We start from the raw sequence: 6000 nt of genomic DNA, 5'->3' as shown, positions 1-6000 counted from the left end.
TAATGTTGCGCAAATGGGGGAGCTCTTAGACTGAGAGCTTATTCGACGAATGAACTGGTCTGCCGGTTCTCCCGATCCAATCCAGCACGTGTGAGAAGCATTGGGGAGATGTACTGCAGCGCATAAATGTGCACCAACAACCATCCAGAAGTAGCCAACTGCTCTAGTGGAAAAACGGAACGACATACCACAATAACTCCGTATGAACCCAATGGCTGGCATGGAAGCACGTTGATGGTCATGCATTGCCCTCCGTGGTTATCACTCACCCTATTAAGAACCATGTCCCACCCTTTTTCATATCATGTGAACCATCATTAATCTTGGTGAATTCAGTATAATTATAGTCTTTGTAAAGAAACGTCGTTTCTGTTCATCTCATTGTGTGTTTCTTTCGCTTACCTTCTATGCTACACAATACTGTACTATAGCAGTTCTTCCAAACCGTGCTCCAAGTTTCAGTGCCACGTCATGAGAAAGTTACTTTCGTCCTTAAGTTTTACGTACCAGTGTATCTGCTACTGCTAGACGCCACCTCTGCTAGCTGCTGCAGTCTGCGTATAGACCTGATGCTGCAGTGTGTCGAACTGGTGCCTTCCGGACGGGCGCCACCCATTGGTTGACTGCTGCGGATTCCAGGCCACCTAACCGGGAGTCCAGGGTTCACCACTGGGTCGGACCACGTGCTTTTTCGCCGCCTACCTTCTGTGGACACTCACTACTTCCGCTGTCCGTCGCCGCTGCAGTCCACGCTGGGGTCGCCGATTCAACTCTGCCTGCTCATTGCACTGAGCCACAAACTGGACCGGCTGCAGCAGACGACGATTTTGCAGCTCATTTTGCATTGCCCCACCTGCCCTAGCGCTGACGGCGTGTGTCTGCCTCACCATGGCTTACTATCCATTGTAATTTGTCCGCAAAGGCTGCTTGCCGTCTCCAGTGCCTTCTCCGCACTCCATAGCCGACGTGCGAACCTGGCAGCTGATTGTGCCAACACAACTGCAGTATCTGATGCAATAAATAATGTAGTGTTTCTCTAACTCTACTGTCTAATCGACGGGGTACCTGAGATAACCACGATCCTCCTGTCCCACTACAAAAGTCTCTAATTTCTATAAACTTCTTCTAGATTATAAATATTTTTTCCCTTTTACCTTTGGACTGAAGTAGAGCAGCTTCAATAAAAAGAGTTCTTCCAAGTAGGGAGCCGATGAACTCTAAGTAGGAAATACAAGGTGAGCAAATATAAGTTTTCGATGCAAAGCCATATTTTTTTAAACACACAGTACTTTATGGTGTCCGGAACCTAAATCCACATATCATCTGGAAATGTTACTTTAATGAACTTCGTATTACTATGTACAGTTTTCACAGCAATTATTTCGGAAAGTAATTAGAGATTCATAAACCACAATTGTTTGAATAGATTCAGTGATCATTCAGATCAAGCGCATTTTGAAAGTTTTGTTTAACTCCTCACTGGAAAAAAGGAAAAATAAAATTGCAGTCTAAATTTAGAGCAATCACATTTATTATATAGTTGACTTTTACATTTATAATAAATACCCGTTTATAATTTTAATTGTTGCGTGTTATATACACAGAATGTAGACATTTCAGTTGATGCATCAGGCGATGTGATAGGTGGCAAGAAACGATTACAATAACAACAACAATATTTACACAAATTTTACAATATAGTATAGATTTTGGACACTTATAGTTTTTGCATTTGGAGAGAGAAATTGACCCGTAAGAGATACGCCGATTCTTTGAAGCTGAAAACCTGTGCTTCCTGAAATTTCGAGAACTAGGAAGCAATCTTAAAACTGCGCAGTATAAAAGCCAAATATGGTTTTGCACGTTGCAGCTCCAAAGAATCCAGCTGAATTCTGGTAACAAGTAAAATATTTCTTCCTCTCTTTTTTTTATAATGACTGACTAATAGCTTGAAAACGCATATTCATTCCGTCTGAGCACTCATCCCTTAAGCGCTATGACAATATACGCAGAGGCGACCAATGATGTTACTATTCCTTTTTTCACAGAAAGTTTATTCACTACATGCACAAATGTTGTGACATTCACAGACTGAAGTGATAATTCCGGTTGTGCAGGCTATAACAACACGGAACATCGCCGGCAAGCTGAGAAGACTCACAACAGTTCACACAATCGAAACGGGAGTTAAATACACGAAAAAACGTCTTGGACCAATACGACGAGTTGCAATTACTTTTCATAGGCTCATGCCTGATCTAGAATATTATTTATCTTGGACTGTAAAGAAAATTACCGAATTTCAGGAGTTTTTTGTTGCATTTCTAAATGTTGTCTCCACAGCGTATATTGGACTCGGCTTTTATCCTATACTCGTTTTCTAGCTTCTGCAGTTTAGATTCAATATTGTGGCGAATTTTGTAAAGCTTCTAAACAGATGTGAAACTTTGGAGTACACAAACACGAATGAAGCCACATTATCCAATAGAATACACAATTATTACATCACAATTACATAAATATTTGTCATTAATTATCCACAAAAATATTTCTTATTTGAAAAAACACATGTATGCTGCAAGGGCTAACTACGATTACACATTGTACAGAAGGTGAGACAGGTTGTTCTGATTTTCACATATCACTGTAAAATTTTTGTTTTACACTCTACTTATTTAAGATGCACAATTGCTTGGTGTAGTTGGTCAGTTTGTTTCTTCTTATTGGTCTGAAAAAAAAATTACAAATAAATTAGTCGTAAAAATGACAAAGTGGTTTGAATTTTTTGGTATTTTATGGTTTGTAAATGGATGGTTATATATCTGTATCTTCGAAATTATACAGAAGGAAATTTAGACAGGCTATTCCAGAGACAGTTACAGAATTTGGAGAGTTCTACACAGTTTTGAAGACTGGTTGGTGTTGTGTATATAGCAGTATTAATAGGCGAATCATAGTAAGCACTAATCAGAGAAATATTTCTGCATGTCTTTGTTCTTGTCACTGAGAAACATAAAAAAAACGTAAAAACTTCGTTCCTCAGTTTAAAGATTGGATTTAATATCTTGCCATGAGAGAGCCATTTTACTTCAGTATAAAGCAAACTTTTAAATCTCCCTTAGCTTCACACAACAGCGTGAATGAGCGTGAGTTTAGAGTCCTTGCCTCTGTCAATACAAAATGAGGAGTTTCTAGCATATTCTCAGAATCCAATGCTTCTCCGTGTATTATACAGTTTATGTGCTACTTTCTTCACTTTTGCTTCCAGACATATTAAGTACCATGCTTTGGCTTTGCCCCACTGCACAAGTAAATACACATTTCTGTCAATAAATACCTACTTCTAACAAATCAAGGCCAATAATATTGAAAATGTTTTCTTTTGACTCAAGTGGTCTCCACAGTAAAAAACTCTTGTCTCATATCTTCATGATATCAAAATGTATAAGAACGAGTAGCTGCGCCATATTTGTGATTCTATACTCCCGTCTATTTGAAGAGCGAAATAAATGCGCTTTTGCAGCTGTAATAACTTTTCTTCATTATTTGAAGACTGTCACCAGTTCTCCTTTTTACCCTGTTGTTGGATAACGGAACTTTATTTCTTTATGGCCCTTTTTCCGCCAAAACTGCTTACACCATCTCCCTAGCCGCGGGCGGTAAGAGAAACTCACAAATTTGTGAACTTTTCCTTCCTTTGCAATACTAAAACCAGCCACGTGTAACGCTGTTATCAAGTTAGTATCGGCGTTATTAAAATTTGCTAAGTATTGGGACTCATTTTCACCAATCGGAGATTTTCTTTGAAAAAAGTCAATAGGTTTACCAACTAACTCAAAGCCATGGAACTTTGACGATGTTTCAAGAACGAAGGCTTCATGCTTTGATTTAAAAGCGTTCCAAAGAAACTAACGCATTGCGGGATTGGGCTACCACTGGTTTCTGTACCGGCATTTACTGTAATGCCAAATCGTTAGTAGTTTTCGTCATACTGGCGGTTAGGTGTTGGTTTAGGTTCTTTAACTGCTTCCTTGAAGGTAAAACGAAGTTTCTGAGTTAAAAATAGCTTTATAGTTAACATAAAACACAAGCACGTGTAAGTCACACAATCAAGTTAAACTCCACATCGTAATCATAGTAGTCAAGATAAGCTCGCTGTGAAACGCATACCCCGTTTCCAAAAGCAATGTTTCTTAGCATCATGATACCACTTGAGGCAACGCCCAACAAAGCGACAGTAGCAACAACAAACCGTTCAGTGTACAATGACTGCAGCGTCAACATCGGATCAGCGTAAAAGATGGGGGCAGTTGCAAAACAACACAAAGAAAGTGAATCATTCCGGCCAAAGCAGCGAAGACACATGAAGGGAGGGATGGGAATGGTATAATCAGACCCACCCGTATCTTGTATATAATCCAAAGCAACATTATGCGGTAAATCCATTTCAACATTGTACAAATGCTGGTATTATCGATCATTTCTTTCACTTTTCTTTTACTTTAAAAGTAAAGTCACATGGTATAATAATTTTACTTTTATCAGTATGTGTTTTGTTTACTTGCATGCGTACCATCTGAAACGTCCTTACGAATCACCTGTGGTATGCGTGCCACCATCTGGGAACCACTGCTATATATAATAATATTTCACTTATAGGAGAATTAAAGTTTCAGAGCAAGGAATCGAAATTGAACTATAATTAAAAAGAAGAAAATACATACTGACATAATGAACAAGGAACATTGATTATCATTTATCATAACGATGGGAAACGCAAGTTTTGATTAATATTCTAGAAGAAACATACACAAAATTCCTCTGAAGTCACGAAAGAATTAAAATAACACATTACTGTAGAAAATATTTCTTTACTTTGTAATACGGAGGAGTCTGTGAACGCCATGAGACTGTCAAGAAAAATTGAGTGTGATATGTGGTTTCGAGAACTCAGGAAGTGAGTTACCTTTGCCTCTGTCACCTCCATTCTCCAATTTCTTACCTACACGTGGTGCTTCTGTTAAGCCGAACAACTCAGCGGAGGGTTGGGTAACCAAATCAAGCGTGAAACAGTCGGTGAACAGAAAGTATTTCGATTGCAACATGGTTTGTGCGTGGAAAACCTTCCTTTCCATTGTAGAAAAAGAAATGACCGTGATATTTTTGAGCTTAGTGACACTCACAGGAGAAAAAGTGGCCGTTTCATGCCCAAGGAAGGAATAATGTGTACATTCCACGGAGCAGTGAGCAAGGCAGAAACGGTGTTGCAATAGTTGTTCCTAGAAATCTGAACAGCTGTGTTATCGGTTATGAGCCCGTTGATGACAGTATAATGCCTATTAAATCGAATGTTTTTCTCCTATGAACTCAATAACCTTTGAATCTCCGTCCCAAGAATCGCAGCGTCGGATGAGGAGATAGGCGAGTTCTATGAACAACTGGAAAAAGTCCTTAGTATGATCTGTAACAAGCAACAGGTGACAGTTCGAGGAGACTTCAATTCTGAAATTGGAGATACAATAAGACACCCACTTACAATCTATGAGATAAATGAACCAGGAAGGCACTTACTAGATTTCTGTGTAACGACATGACTGTCTGCAACATTATGTTACGATATCACGCAAGACGACTGTAAAGTTGTGTGTCACCCGGTGATTGTATAAGAAACGAGACTGACATCATCTTAGTTCGAAGACTTTAATCTTGGACAGTAAGACCTTTTCTGGAGCTGACGGTGAAGCTGGTCACAATCTGCTGTCCATAAAAATGCGGATTAAGGTGAACTCCACCAAGAATAGCGGAGAAAGACAGCTAAGTCTCATAAACAAGGAAGCTCTTCGAGAATCTGGCGATCTTGCAAGACCAGAACTCCACAACATCAGTCTTGGTAAGGAAGCACCAGAATCACAAACATGGGGTCGAATGAAGGACGTCGTTTCTTCGCCGCTCCAACATCAGAACGACCATTAAGTACTAAACATCCTTGGATATCACAAT

General features: G+C 39.4%; 1 long non-coding RNA gene across 1 annotated transcript in view; it reads right to left on the bottom strand.

Moving 5' to 3' along the window:
• Positions 1-1545: 1545 nt before the first annotated feature.
• Positions 1546-6000, bottom strand: part of LOC126252547 (uncharacterized) — a 29776-nt gene continuing 25321 nt past the window's right edge. The window contains exon 3 of the long non-coding RNA XR_007545847.1: positions 1546-2728. This is a non-coding gene — a long non-coding RNA (uncharacterized LOC126252547). The remainder of the gene's footprint in view (positions 2729-6000) is intronic.

The sequence above is a fragment of the Schistocerca nitens genome, chromosome 4, assembly GCF_023898315.1.
Source record: "Schistocerca nitens isolate TAMUIC-IGC-003100 chromosome 4, iqSchNite1.1, whole genome shotgun sequence".
Lineage (NCBI taxonomy): Eukaryota > Metazoa > Arthropoda > Insecta > Orthoptera > Acrididae > Schistocerca > Schistocerca nitens.
This window is presented reverse-complemented; position numbering and strand designations above follow the sequence as displayed.